Source organism: Diuraphis noxia, unplaced genomic scaffold (assembly GCF_037042655.1).
Source record: "Diuraphis noxia isolate RWA-SAM2 unplaced genomic scaffold, SU_Dnox_SAM2 contig0001, whole genome shotgun sequence".
Classification (NCBI taxonomy): domain Eukaryota; kingdom Metazoa; phylum Arthropoda; class Insecta; order Hemiptera; family Aphididae; genus Diuraphis; species Diuraphis noxia.
In genome coordinates, this window is record NW_028301711.1 from 104,096,290 (window position 1) to 104,113,565 (window position 17,276).

General features: G+C 30.2%; 1 protein-coding gene and 1 pseudogene across 3 annotated transcripts in view; both read left to right on the plus strand.

Moving 5' to 3' along the window:
* Positions 1-17,276, plus strand: part of LOC107163193 (Calcium/calmodulin-dependent protein kinase I) — a 396,057-nt gene that overhangs the window by 224,261 nt on the left and 154,520 nt on the right. The window lies entirely within an intron of this gene.
* Positions 14,921-16,751, plus strand: LOC149063047 (uncharacterized; annotated as a pseudogene).

A 17,276-nucleotide genomic window follows, 5' to 3' on the forward strand; every position in this document is an offset into this window, starting at 1 on the left:
ACTTATGAAGTGTATTGTGAATCGGCACGTATCACTAATTACTAAAAATAGAACTATTAACAATTTCAATCCACTTTTAAGTTTTACCAATAAATACAATTTAGCTAAATTTTATGGTATAGGTATTGTGTATTTACCTATTTTCATAATACAATGTTAGATTTTCATCACAGTTATTAGTCTATTCAATTTCCATACTTCAATGACTTTCTGCATACCAATTTACCACAAGTGGTACGCTTAGCACATTTTGAGAAACACTGCTTTATAATATTATACGCGTGTTTCATCGGTTAAAACATCTGTTGTGCTTCGTTGAAAAACCAACTACCTATTAAATTCAAATCACATTTGACGGTCCTCATTGAAGAGTTGCGCAATCCCGCAAGTTTAAAATATTGTATTGTCTAACCATGTCCGTTTATGGCTCGCTCGCTTGCGAGTATTAACCTCCAAAAGAATCACACAGTATGGTGATGATGGATGTTTGGTACTATATAATTTTTATTTTTCGACTTCGTTTGCAATTGAGTGTATAATTAATAATTCCATGTAAAGTATGTACACGCCGAAAGCGTTTAGATAAGCGCTCGGCCGACACTAATCGAATTACAAACGCGATCGCGAAAAAACGCGAACAAAAAAATCGTTTCTGACGACTGAGTCCGCTTTTCAACCATCACTCCACTTGGAAATATGTTAATGATTTTCACGTACTACAATCGTCTAATAATAATAATAATAAAAATAAATTATTGTTAATATTATGATTACATCATCCTCATCGTCATTTAGCATTACTCACGATATGCTGATTTTTTTTTTTATTGTAATTTTAAATTGTTTAAATCGCGATTGAATTAACGATGCTCACTGCGAATAATAGCCAAATCAAATCAAAATGGGTTTGTTTGTCTCTACCTCTACAACCCACCACCTATCCGACTCCTGGTTAATTGTTTTGTCACGGTATAACAACATTATAATGATCGTCTTTTATCGAGTAAATATTAAAGAAATTATAATATTAATTAAAGTTGAAAAAACGGCACTCGCTGAATCAATACTACAGTTTTAATTCACAAAACCACAAAGTATGATATAAAAATATTAGTATATTTTTAACTCTTTTCGGCTTTATATCTGAAGATAATTTTCAAAAAAAACTTTGTCGATTATTTTATTTTAATTAAAACTTTTACATTGCCTGACAAAATGACATATTTTCATACTCGTAGAATATAGATACTATATACAGTTCTTATTATTAAAGCATTGATAGATATATTAATTTTATATTTTATAAAAAATCAAACTATAAGGTAGTATTCCTCTTATTAGGTTTCTTTCTCTGTGTTTCTAACAATTAAAATTCATATGTCACATACCAAGTGATTCTTTTATCATTAACGTAATATTAAAAATTGTGTTTTAAATATTTTTATCTTAATTCTTTTTAAAATTTTTACTATAACCTTACTTTTGAATCAAAACATACAGTTTTTATTTGATCTTCTGAGTTGGTACATACAAATCAAATTCAGGAATAGTATTTTATGAGTAATAAGTAGGTATTTAAAATTTAGATAAGCGAAAACGACATTTTACGTCGGTCCTCTTTACTATGATCTGATGGCATGTAGCAAATTATAGCAAGTAAACTTTAATGAAATTAATTAAAAAATAAAATAAAATATTAATATTTCGTTGGGACTACTACAATTGGTGTATACAAATAATGTAGTATTTAGATCTACAAATCTGTACAAATTCAATGATCTGTTGGGACTAAATTGGTTTATCTATAGTATAGATTCTATACCTTTACCCTAAATTTGCGGTTTTTTCCTAATACCATGCGGCTCCAAAATCGAACTTATGGAAACCAATTATTACAAAGTATAATGATCAATATTTGCACAGACACAATCCACCGAATCAAACGTTTCGAAAAATTAATTTCTAACAAATTTAATTTCCACACTGAAATTTTTCGTCACGGTCACATAATATAATACGATTGCGATTTCTTCAGTAGCCACCGCTTCCGATTTCCTTTATAATATCGTGAGGTGCGCAAGGAACGACGATGGGGGTGGTAAAGTTTAGATACGTGTCTCGCCGTCGGGGCGGAACTGGATTTCCGGTACGAGGGATTATTAATACGCACGTATATTTTGCGGAAATAATTATTATCACGCCGTTTCAGCGTGTATAATATTATGTTGGTTATTTATATTATTTTAATGCATAGGTACGCACGCTCAGTAGTTCACGATACTGCTCGCAAACCGTGTAATTTCGACTTAGGACCCGACAGGGAAATTTTTTTTTGACGATTTTCTCTGTATCCACCCGTGTATATTTTAATGCATAATTATCACATTATTATTATTACAAATTCAAACCGTGTATGATACCACGCGAGTGTTGCGCGATATTGTTTATAGCACAGTCATCGGGAGTTTTGGCCTTTGCGTGCATTCGAGACGATATTTTTCCATCACTTTTAGTGTATAATGTCAACCAGCAATGTGACCTGTACAATGTACATGTTGCTAGAAAATTGGACACAATAGGATACTATGATGAATGTATATACCTAATGTAATATACTGTATGTCACGCGTATCTCCTTCCGAGATCATACAATAGTTGCATCTTGAAATCAAATAGGTCGATAATTTGTATAGGTACAAATAAACTACTGGGTAAAAACGAGTTGCCTCCCAACGTACCGCAAATTTTATAGTAAACAAATATGTTCTGGTAGATACAAAGATACAAATTGAATCCCATCACTGGATAGATAATAATTTGAAGTAATTGCTAAATGATTAAACAATTGCATACCTATGTATATCAAATTTATTAACGAAAATGCGAATATTTTATGCCAATGATATCAGAAACCACTCATCAGACTGTCATGTGTATTTTTTAAATGATGAAATATATCGGAGAGAATGGTATAATCATAGTTCTATGGATTCAACTCCTTTCTGTGAAATGTTGATGAATACAGTAGCCAGTAGGAATAAACTAGTTTCCAGTAAAATAAAGTTATACAAATAGATATACAAATAAAGCGTAGCGTTTTTTTTTTTAATTTTTACACAAGTGAAGTTGATTTTTACAGCAAGTGCATACATTATATATACATTTATAATTCTAATTATATTGATAAATATATTAATTTTTTTTTATTATTATTATAAAAGAAATGTACAATCTAAATAAAAGTTATAATATATAAATGTGATGATATAATTACAAGATTTGAAAACTTGAGGGAGGGAGCGTTCAGTGACACTACTCGTACTTCCAATTTAAACTTAGTGGGAGGTAAATTTATAAATATAAAGAAGTACTAGGCATTATTTAATAAATCGCGTGGCCATTTGCGTTTGAGACGACGGAAGGGGTTGTCAGAGATTGTGCAAGAAGAGAGTTTAGATACAAGCGGGTTTAAATGTTTTTATGAAATTTTTTATAATGATGAGAGGCAAGTGAAGATATTGATGGTATGTTGAGGTCTTAAAGTAGGGTGTGGTTTCTGACGTAACAAGGAGCATTAGAGAGGACACGGAAAGATATTGATTTGAACGCTTGTAATTTGAATAGGTTTGAGTTTTTCGAGATATCCCACAGCTAAATACTGTATGTCATTTCGGGACCTATTTTTTTTTTTTAATTAGTGTTTTATTAGTAAGAGGGGTTTTGGGTCGGAGAAGTGGTCTTAATTTGTGAAGCTTGAGATCCAGTCATGTTCTTTTAGCTCTGATATAATTATCCCATGTTACTCTTTTGTTAAGATAGAGACCTAGCCACCTAGGTATTTAAGGGGGTTGTCCATCACAATTATTTGGTATTTTTGTAAACAGAGGAATTGTGTCTAAGAGTAAAGGTGATGTGAGTGGATTTGTTTTCGTTAAGTTTCCATAAGCTGGACCAATCTTGTGGTTGGGTTAGGAGGTCTTAAAGGTTGTTTGTAACAGTGGCTATTCAGGAGTTTGTTGAGATTAAAGCTGTGTCATCGGTGAAAGCAGCTAGAGTAGTGTCGATAGATTTTGGTGGGTCTGCTTTATATATATTATGGAGAGTCGGGGAAAGAATACTGCCTCGACTGACACCTGCTTTTATAGGATGTGTATCAGAAGTTTCGTCTTCACATCTTACTGTAAAAGTACGGTTTAGCAAGAAAGATTTGAGTTAGAGGAATAACGGAAAAATGGAGCAGACATATAATAAGGTATTCGATTAATGTTCAGTTCGTTTTGCTGCCAAAGTGTATCGAGTGTTGTCCGCATGCCCTCTCCAATCATCAGTTTACTCTACGAAAACCGTCTAAGAGGAACGCTGGCACGTGGCGTTATCCGACGACAGATAACGATGAACGATAATGTGAAGATTATTGTTATTATATTATTATACGTGCATCATAATAATAGAAACCTATTTATGCATCGTGGAAAATACTATTAGGAAAACGGGGATTACGGTGAACGAAAATAAACATTAAAAAATAACCAACATTATAATAATATTATTATTATAACGCACCCGCCGTTGAAGGAGTTTGAGAGAAATAGAGAGAATGGAATATTATTATTATTATTCGTAACTGGGACGGCCTTTGCTCAAGCGAACAATACAAAATAACGCGCAGCCAACATCCGAGTTGAATAGGACTCAATTTACAGATAAATTATTTATCATACACACATATACATAGGTGTGATGTACCATCGACTTCGTCATGGTTTTCTGTTATGTTATTTAATTTACAACACTAACATAAATTTCAATACCCATGAAATCATATCTGCAGCAAATTACGTATAATACGACTATGTCCAGAAACTGACTTGGCGTACTGTCAAGAGTATACCTGTATTATATTGTTATTATTATCATCGAGTAGTTTTATGATTTTTCAATAATATGATTCCATTGTTCACTCGCACTATAGGCATAAGTCGCCAAAAAAATGTGTGCATGTAAATAGGGAGTAAGTTTGTTTGTACATTAACACGTAATAATACATTAATATAGGTATATAAAAATATTATATATTTTGTGGATTCGTCTTAACATGATTTTTTATAACAGTGACTTTTTTGCTCATAAGTCATAACGCATTCTCAATTTGTTATATTAATTCATCATACTACCCTCAATTTAAAATATATTTCTGCAAATTTTTGTGGGAGGGGGGAGAGAGCGGTAAAATACTCCGACTCACCCTTATCTATATGCCTAGGCCCTATATAACATAGATATGCTTCACGGATAAACAACGTTATCTGCGCACTGCTTTTTATTATTATTATTATTGTATATAATACCTTCACTCTTAAGATTAAACTGACTTCTAGTCAAAACCATTCGTTTGAGTTAACAACTGCGGTCTTATTTTATTTTTCAATTGCGAAAATTGTCTGTTTAACGTAGTCCTGTAGAAAAAATAATATTTGGTTTGGAAAATGTGAAATATTCTCAGACGAGTAAGGTTAAATCGCAATTCTTATTTTCCTAATCACTAGCTCCAATCATGGGTACATAAAATCCATTTATGAACGATTACCAATATTTTAAAATTAATTAATACTTATTGATTTATTATAATAGTAACATGCAATCTATCTACAATTTAAAAAAAATTCATTTGGCAAAATTAATAAATAGTAATATACATAAATTAGTAGTAGGTAGGTATGAAATAATTTGAATATTTCCTATGGCGACAAAATTTCAATACTTCAAATAAAAACCTGAATTGTTTACTCTAAATAATTTTTTGAAGATTTTATTGACAATTTTTATGTATTTTAATAAAAATTTAAATGAGTAGTTTCAGAGAAATAATAATGTTTATACTAAGGATAATAATCCTTAAAAAATTATTTTACAAAAATATAAACAATATTACATAGATAATTAAATGTAGTATTTATTAAACTTGAATCATTTTTGAAAATTCTTTATATTGATAGATCATTAGTAATTACTTACATTTTCAAATCATCTGAGCCCCCCTCCCCCATACATACTTACATACTCAGGCCATTACCATACAAATATTATTCTGATTAGTACACAAATTTATATAACTCAAAAATAACTTACTCAAATTTTGATTTAGATACATCAAAATTCTCAAAAAAATACCAACTGAATAATTAAATACCAAAAAGGCTTAGTTTGTATTGTAACAGGATCATTCTGAGTGGTACAAAAAATATCAAGTAATTTAAAATATTGTTATCAAGTGTATCTAAAAATTCTAAAAACCAAAAGTTTCGTACATGCATATTTTGAATATAATGACATGGGGCTAATGCTTAAAAAATTAGCCTGTATATTAAAATATTAAAAGCGATGATTTGCACAAATCTCTCATATTTAAAGGCTACCTACAGAATTTATTTCCAATTTTTTCTGAATTAAATGAGAAGTTTTAATTTCTTATTTGTCTCTATGAAATATTATAACTATTGTTACATTTTCTGTAAAATGAAAGTTGAACATAGGTAGGTACCATGTAATTAATGCAATTAATTATTTATCGTAGATCAAAAGGAAAGCATAGACCAAAGTATATACTCGATGCGCGTCCATTCTCAATACATAATAATATTATTATAATTTTGAATACTGGTAAAATAATATTTATGCCGTTTTAAAGGCATCTTAAAAAAAAAAAATAATAATAATAATTTAAAATCTTTGAAACCTGCAAAGAATATTAATTAATTATTAGTATTTCTGCAGTTAAATTACTATTCACTGCACTTTTAAGTACCTACCTATTCTGCTGCTGCATACGACTAACATTCAAACTCAGTTGCAGCATATGTTGAATAAAATAGCAATAATAAGAAAAATATTTTTTTTAAATGCACTACTTTCAGAAAGAACTTCGACACTTAAATCTTGACCACAGTAAAAATAAAAAATAAAATTTAAAAAAATATGAAAGTTCCAACCTAATGGATACTCGACCCATAGGGACCTGCCTCTATAAATTGGTCATCATTTATTTATTAGGTAGCTATTATTTTTTATACGACAAGTAGTTTTGTATACGTGATGCATTTTGGTTCAGGAAGCTTTCCTATCGATCGGAAAAACTATAAAACATTAAACTAATACATCAATTTTATCAATTTAAAGGAATAATATACCTACATAAACTTAATACATATTTTATCGAGTGTATTACGTTATTTATTATTTGCCATTTTCTTAAAAACTCGAGCTTTTTTGCTATAATACCCCGCAGACTACGTCTGCGGTACAAAGATTTATGTCGCCATGCCCAAGTCTTTTTTTATGACTTGCATTCGTCGGTCTTGAGATAGATGCAAACTGATTTGTTTTCAGCCACTCTGAGTGGAGTGATCGCCAATTCGCTTGATAATTCTGTATAAATCTCGTACAATATCTCTCTCTCTATATATATATATATATATATACATATACATAGTTATAATATAATGTGTCTATTATGCACATTTACAGTATAATTTATCATATCATTAATATTATTGTTATTATTTTATGGATACAAACGATTATCGCTCGGAAATTCGTCGATTTGCCCGCCAAATCGACAATATCATCACTTAAGAAACAATATCACCTTTTTGTAGTTTTATTGACTTCGCGAAAAAAAAATAGTTTTTTGTAGTTTATAGTACTATTTATAATTATTTTAACATTGCTACTTTAACAATTAAATAATTTTTTATGTAATTTAACAGCAAATAAGAAAAGAAAAATTAAAAAATTATAAACTGACAAAAATATAGGAGGTATTGTTTATCATTTTAGGGTAGACAGGTGATGTTATAAAAATATAAAACTAATCATCACATAAGTTAGATATTCAAAGTCAAACTACAATACAATTCATCCCAACACAACATCACTAATAACACAGTGCCTATCTCATATATTTTGGTAACATGACATAACCTATCTGAACATGATTTTTAAAAAACATAATTAACTCTAAACTCCAGATAAATTCACTTCAATAATATGAAACAAATTTTAAAGTTTTTTCGATGACCATTACTAATGGACAAAATGGAAAATTTTATGAAATCTCGTTTGATTTAAATTTGCATACGCCTAAAACAAAGCTTCTGTTATCACGGATCTACGTCTCATAACCTGTCTAGGACCTAGACTCTAGGTACAGGTATTTTCTTAATATTTTTGATATTCTATGTTGTAATTGATTTAATAAATAAATAAATATTTCAATATATATAATTAATTCTACACTTGAAATGATTGCGAAAAAAAATTGAATACAACTGTAGTTTTGGTAATGGTCTCTTTAATTTAACTTCAAAATGTTAGTTAGAGGTGATATTGCTTTTTAATCAACAATATTTAAAACTGTTAAATTATTATTATTATTATTATTAGGTATTAAAAGTTGTGTGATTGCAGTGTATTATATATAGAGAAAATTATTGGTTATGAAGACGCACCCGAAATACACTAATAAAATCATTTATATCAATGAAATGCATTTCATTTTATATTGACGCAATTACTATTCGTACAGATGCCGCAGTCGTGGGTTTTCTCTTTGAATGTTTACATATTTTTATTCATATGGCCGAAGGAGCGAACTAATGTCAATCACTCCAATTTCTGGTGCATAGTTAATTTTATTTTATTTTCAATTTACATTTAAAAATCATTTTTGTCTGAGATAATGTCGTTTGATTTCAATAAGGATTAGAAATAATTAATAAACACATAACAACAGTTAGAATTGAACAATAATTAAGCGATAGGTACTGCTATACGTAGGCCTGATTTTGATCTTGAATGTTAACATGTTTCATAACATATACGTATACATTACCTTGTTCATACCCGGTGTTAATGGAATAGGAAGCGGCGATTTTCTGTCATAGTCTAACACACGTACCACATAGGATTATAGGCATATTCTTCCAACCTACCGATTGATATATTATTTAGTTAAATATTATTTCATCGCATTTATTTCTGAATTAATTATAGAATGGTTTACTTGGGATATTACATATAACATGGAATCGAGTTTTATAAAATATATAACATGTTTAATATTGTATTAAACCAAGTTGTACATCATGATTATTATCAACAGGAACATTACATTCACGTCAGAAAGAAATGTTATAAACACTGTAGAAAGGTAGATACTCTAACCTGCATTAATTATAATAATATAATAACATAGTTATGAGGTGAGATAGGTACGTACGTGGTATTGGGATAGGTAACCGAGTCAAGTTATATTATGGTTATAGCATTTATCTTAGGCGCAGATACAAAAGTTGTAAATAAATGTTTGTAATTATTTCCACTGTTATTGCAGGCTTTTCCGGACAATTATATTGCAATTCACAAGCGGGTGCGTTTTCGTATTAAAATAAGCGCCTCTTGCGAAAACGGCGAAGCCCACTTGATAACAATGTACATTATTATTATATATGTAATAGGTATAGAGCTTTTCGTTATCAGCTAAAAGCCGGCAACTTAAAAGATTTTGGATGAATTATTATAATATCGCGTAGTCTTGTCTGCCTAACCGTTTATTATTATTATTATTATCAGTCGCTTGAGAGGTTAGGTTAGGAGGTAAAGAGGTGGATTTAAAAAAAAAAAAAAACAAAAATGATCATTTGCACAGTATAAGTATTAGTAGTATTACTATATCAGCCGTCAAAAGCTTTTACCCAACCTTTCCTCCCAATCATTTTCCCACCCAAAGTACAACTCATATCACGTCTTGTATATACATATTGTATAGAGTAGGTAACAATTTCGTAATAACAACTATACACTTTTAACATTATAAGATAATTTCTTTTGTTCAATTTACCATATAGGCTAACATTGTGTCAGATTTCTATTCTTTAACGATTTAAACTACCACTTTTCAGTTTTCACTCTTCAATATTATTGATATTTTCGCGGTGTACCTATCAGACGCATGCATTTGAGTGCAGAAAGGACATTCAATATTTTGAAATGTTTGATCTGTTTTTTTTTTTAAAATTATTATTGTGTACTATCTAACTATATGTAGCTATAAACCACAGTCGTTGTCTATAAGTTTTATTTTTTTTTTTTTATAATAACGTCTTCATTTAAACTTCATTTTCCGAAGCAGAATATTTCTCAGAGAATCTTTTTGAACGAGTAGTTATAATTAGTTACAAGTATTTAAAGCCCAGATGAGCCGAGTTAGTAGACAAAGGTTTTGTGACATAATCCAGTGCAACTCTACTCTGATAAACTAAATTATATAACAAAAACGAAATACCTTCTAACTAACTATTTATTTGGAATTTTATTTCTTGTGTCAAAATACTCAAAAATATGGTGTTTAGGAATATTAAATTTAAATTGTATGTCATTCAATAAACAATAAAATTGTCTTATGGTTAAGACAAGCAACAGTGATTATTATTATGCTAATTAGATATCAATACAATAACTATAACAAGTAAATAACAATAAGTCACATGTAGTCTTTTGCTGATGTTTTCCCCCTTTTGTATGACTGTATCTGATATATATACTTTCTACAAGCTATTGAGTTACAACGGTTATGATTTACATCAACATATTTATAAAATATTTAAATTTTGTTTTAAGTTCTGCCCTTTTAATGAACTTGAAGATGACTGAGAGTGAGCATCTGTTATGGCCGAATGATTCTGATAAGTGTTCTTGAAGGTTTGAAGCCAATCTTGGGGGATGATTTTCACTCATTAGAACGCTGTGAGTGATTTATGTGTAACGAATCCGAAGGCTAGTTAAGACAACTTTGAACTTTCTAAGAAGGTATGAGGGATATGGCCATGTGAACTCATCTTGTTTTATTTCGTGGAGTTTCGTGCGCATGGAATTCCCGTTTGTCTGCCACATATTGGTACAATGTAATTTTATTATGGGTTTGAAATCTTGTTTGATTACGAGTTAAAGTGCTGTTTCTAAAGGGTTAGTAATTGCATCTTTTTCTGCCTTATCGTATCTGATAATTATTAATAGACGGCTACGTGTATTTTTAAAAATACGTTTTGGAAATTGTATGAAAAGTCAATTTACATAGGATATAATTAATGTGTCAATTTGTTTTCAATTCGATTTGGAGGAATTATATATTATTTTTTTTTAAGCATAGTATAAATTTGAATTGCATTTATTTTATTGAATTTACAAATTTCGTTTTTGTTTCAAAATAAATTAATTCTATGTTTAGATGTTTTTAATTAAAATTGTGTATTGTTTAAATGTTGAATGAGTACATATAGTTTTGAACCCTATATTGTTATGCAAGTCCTGTGCACTCGAAATATTATTAACTATTGATTCGATGAGAAAACATAATATTATGTTACAATTTGTCCTGCCCGAAATTACTCTCGCCAAAGATTGTTTTAATAATAAATTTGTATAAAAATGTATACTATATTGTATCAGCTACTGATTAAAAAAGTTATAATATAAAACGCATCCAAACAATGGCAAACCTATTAATAAACAAAAATAAACAAAAATAAAAAAACCATAAACTTTCTCTGTGAGATGAAAAAAATTCATGTATGACCTCCATTTTAGTTACTCAGATATAGTGAAAATCCTTCTAAATCTCATAGATCATCGTTATTACTTTTTATTAAAAACAGTCCTGTTGTATTTGAGTCTAGTTACTTCAGATAAACTAAAGCGAGTTAAAAAAAATAGTCACCAAATTTTAGAATTGTAAGTAAAAATATTCTTAATCCTAAAAACAATTATATTTTAATTATTTAAAAAAAAATTATACAAATAAATCGGTCCAGCTGTTCTTAGCGGTTATTATCGGAGAACACTATTCGATTTTATATAGATAATATTATATAGGTACACTAATTATTATTAAAACTTTAAACCATTTTAAAATCTTATAAGATCATTGTTTATTATTTTCGCTCTACACAATATCGATAAGACGTTTTAATTCATGATTTTATTCTAATGTAATATTAATAATTCAATCATCGACGATAATACAATATACCACTGCGAATGGTACTTTGCAGTACATTATAATATCTAACTGCGGCTGACCGACCGGCGGTAGTGTATATTAATCAAACAGAGATTTCGGTTAAAATTTAAAACCTCAAATCGGCTTAAAGCATTAAAAGGTTTTACCTTTTACAGATATAAAAGTAGATGGGTAGGTACTGAAATTATAATAACATACCGTCCTAGATTTGTACTAATTGAAAGTATCAGATGTAGATACAATGTTTTCGTGAGCCGTTCTTACATTCTTACATATATGTCATATTATAATGGTGTACAACATAATATTATGGTTATATTATAATTAACATTATATTATTTATTTTTGTCTGTTATAAATGTGGACATACTCGGTACGGTAGTCTCAAGGAAGAAAGTTCTATACAATTTTACTGTTATAAGCTGCAGAACAATATTTTCTTTTATTGAAATTACGAGAAGGATTCTCTTGTGTAGTCCTAGTGACGTGGCGAATGTTGTTTTTTGAAACTTGTCATGTGAATGAACCTAAATTGATGGGTTTGCCGATATTGGGGTGTCCAGACTATAGCAAAAAAAAAAAAAGGTTGAGAAGCACCTGTACTAAATGCATTTGTTATATGTTTCGAACTATAAACAAATTAGTTTTTATTACATAGTTTCAAGATTTAGACTGCATATTACACTTACTAATTATATCCTATAATTAATAAGAAATTTAAATATTCAGAAACGCACATACTCGTATTTTTTTCACTTTTACATCCTCCTCCTAATTATTTTTTCATACTGTTACAAATAGCAATAACATTGTATAACGGCGTGCATACTGCTAATATTATGATTGTATGAAATCAAATGTACATAAATGAAATATGGTCTTTAAATTTCACAGAAGTATGAGTAAAATCTTTAATTACTACACCGCTACACGATGTTTGATTGTTGATCAATAAAGTTCTGGTAAAACACTCTCATTATAACACAATTGAAAAAAAATATCAGATTAACTTTGAAAATCTATCTATATGTATGTTCGTTAGAAATATCGATCAAGCGATTTAAAACAATTATTTAGATAGCAATTAAAATTTAAGACTGAAACACATATTACTAATGAAAATTCATCCATTATGTTGTGTACGCAAATAATAATAATTATTTATTATACAAGTATGATTATTTATCGCTTGACGTCACACGCGGTGTGTCGAGAGGATATTAATTTTTAGATAAACATGAATAATTACCGAGCAAGCACTAATAATATTTTGATTTCGACGAAATGAATATTAAACCTTTCCGTCTAATACTTGGTATATTATATACGATTTGTAATCTGTATATAAGTACTTGTACGACTTGCTGTTTACCCATACACCAGTTCAGTAAGTACGCATCTTAATTATTAAATTGTGTTCATTACTGACTACCCAAAATAGATTTTGTTACGCTTCTCTATGTTTGCATGACGTGTACTTAAATAAAAATATATTATAATACCTAATAACTATGTATGAAATGTAAACTTCAATTTTGATAGCTCTTTTTTTCTACTTACAGTAATAATTATTTTTTGTATAACTCATAGATATATCATATCAATACCTTTTACATTATACTATGTTCACACCAATTTCTTATCATTTTAATAATACATTTATTCGATTTTTGATTTTTGAAATATTTACATTTACTTCAATTTGAAAAATTTTGATGATCAGAAAATGTTCGGTATAGATTCGTTTTCGTTTAAAAAGAAAGTTTAACAACTGTCCTAACAAACAGAAAAATTTTAGTCTCTTCATTTAAAGGATTGTTTTTCATAATGCAATGTATACTATCATAAGACTCCGACTGTTCATTTCCCTAAAGGACAGTAAGGACACATGATCTATTCTATTGATAGTGAAATAAACGAGATAATAAAACACGAGAAATAATATCATAAATAATTACACTCTTAAACGTTACTGCAGCATCTAAAATAACTGTTAAATAATAATTTAATTATTATAATCATAATATTTATTGTATCAAAAACCTCCGCGGCTCCGCACACTTTATTTAAAAATAGGAAAAAACTGCATACATTTTTTTGAAGTTGTAGTTCTATCCAAAAACTGAACATTTCCTATTAAATTATCTATTAAAAATGTGCACAATTTTAAATGAAAAATAAATTGTTTATTATGTATATTATTTTATTATTCAATGCATTATTTATTATTTATACATGTTTTAATTAAAACAATTACTCCTTTAGTCTATGGAAGTTACTACAAACCGTACAGGAACTGAAACCTAAAAAATAAAACCTGACATTAGTATACTTAACTTATGGGAGACTATATCGTTAAACCAACTATAGGTTAACATTTTATCCCCCTTCCACATAAAAAAAACCAATTTTGTTAAGCCTAATACTATATATATATATATATCTAATATATAAAAATCTCGTGTCACAATGTTTGTTACCAAACTCCTCCGAAACGGCTGGACCGATTTTTATGAAATTTGTTGTGTATGGTAAGTAGGTCTCAGAGAGTGATGTAAACTATTTTTCACACCCCTATTTTTATTGTAAAGGGCGGCTCATACAGGGATTTTTTTTAACCTAGGACAATTTTTTTTTTATAGAGTTGCCGTTGGTTACCAAACATATTAAATTATTATTATTATTATTATTTTTTTTTTATATTTAATCACTGTTTCATATATTTAATCAATGGCCACACTGACCAATCAGCCGCCGTTTTCGCCGCTGTCGTCTGACGTATTTCCATAGATATAAACATAAATTAATTAATTTAATATTGTATTGATTTGTGCATTTTGTACAATGCCAGCAAGACGCAAGGGGTCTCATTTGGCCCGTCGAACGACCAAAAGAACAAGCATGCGAGATAGAAGAGAACAAAGAAGAGACGTACAAATCCAACCGAACAATAAAAATGTACGTGTGAACATGGTGCGATTGCGTGAGGCACAAGCTGAACAAAATCAAATAAGACGATTAGAAGCGCGTCAATTCGTAGTTGACACACGCAGAGCAAATGACCGACAACGCCAAAAAGTACATAGAGCATTTACACCCAATTCATTCCTTCGTCTAGCATTTGAGTATGGGACCGATATTGAATATTACGCTTATTCGAAAGTAGAGATTGGTGCTATGAACAATGAATGTCCGCATTGTAATGCGCTGAAGTTCAAAAATGAGCCAGCTGGTATGTGTTGCACGTCAGGAAAAGTGCAACTACCGGAAATTGAAACTCCACCTGAACCATTGAACGGTTTACTTATCGGTACGGATCCAGATTCTAACCTGTTCCTGATGTCAATTCTAACATTCAATTCTTGTTTCCAAATGACATCGTTCGGAGCAACATAAATAGTTAAAAATAATGCTGCAAATAGTCAACAATTTAATTCAACATTCAAAATCAAAGGCCAAGTTTATCATAGAGTGGGCTCATTGCTACCAATGCCAAATGAACCATATACATTTTTACAAATTTACTTTATGGGCGGTGAGGACTCCGAAAGCGCACTTGCCAATCGCGTGGATGCACGTTGCAGTTACAATAACCTTGATGCACCTTTGGCCAGACGCATCGTCGGTAATCTGGACGCTTTATTAAATGAGCACAATGAATTGTTGAAATTATTCAAATCACACATGCACAAATTACAAAGTGACAATCGCGCAATTGTCATCAATCCTGATAAAACACCAGCTGGAGAGCACATTCGTAGATTCAATGCACCTGTAGTTGACGACGTTGCTGGAATCATGGTTGGTGACCATGTACCTGTACAGCTACACGAGAAATCGTGATTCGAAGAAGAAATAATAATATTGAGTTCATTGCTGATACACACCGTTCATACGACGCTCTCCAATATCCGCTAATGTTCTGGAAAGGACAAGACGGATATTGCATAAATATTAAACAACGGGATCCCGTAACAGGTACTTCATTCATTGTGAGCATCATTACTTAATTTGAATTAATATTTATGAATATATTATTACAGGAGACAAAACAAACAAGAACGTTAGCTCGAAAGCTTATTATGAGTATCGTATGATGATTAGACGTGGTCAGGACAACGTCATTCTATGGTGTCGCGAGCTTTGCCAACCATTCATGGTCGACATTTACGTGAAGATAGAGAACGAACGACTACGATATTTACGATATAATCAACAAAAGCTGCGTGCAGAGGAATACATTCACTTGCGAGACGCTATTCTGTGCAACGCCGACACCACCGAAATTGGTAACTCTATCTTTCTACCATCATCGTACATAGGCAGTCCACGTCATATGCAAGAATACAGCCAGGATGCTCTAACTTACGTGCGCGAATACGGCCGACCATGTTTATTTATCACGTTCACATGTAATCCAAAATGGCTGGAGATAACATCTTTGTTATTGCCAGGACAAAATTCAATACATCGTCATGACATTACAGCACGTGTGTTCAAACAAAAATTAAAGTCTTTAATGAGTTTCATTACAAAATTACATGTATTCGGTCCCACACGTTGCTGGATGTATTCAGTTGAATGGCAAAAACGAGGATTACCTCATGCACACATTTTGGTTCGGCTAATCGACAAAATACGTCCTGAAGAAATCGATAATATAATGTATGCTTAAATTCCAGATATGTCTACTGATACATTACTGTTTGATATTGTTACGACAAACATAATAGTTTACTATACGCTATGATCCCCAAAACCACTAATAAACTACAAATAAAAAAAAAAATTATTTTCTCATAGGTACATAATAACTAATAAGCAGGCCTCGAGACTTGTAGCATTTGCATATTTTTTTGTAGTTTATGAAAAGATAGCAGAGTAAGCAATAAATCCATTTCAGACAAAAATGAACTCAATACCAAAAGTTTTTAGTGCATATTTTTGCATATTTTAGAGGTTTTGCTATTTTTTCGACTATTTTGCTATTTATTGCTAATTAATGTAAAAATCGAAAACAGTCCTGCAAAAATACATATTTCGGCCACAGTGATCGACAGTTTTGGGACGATATAAAACTCATTGTCGATTGAAAAAAATATTCCTAAAATATCCCAATGCAAGACAATATTGTGTTTATCGTATCTTTTATCTTAATGTTGTTTCTGTTATCGACTTCGACCATACTTGCTTACATACC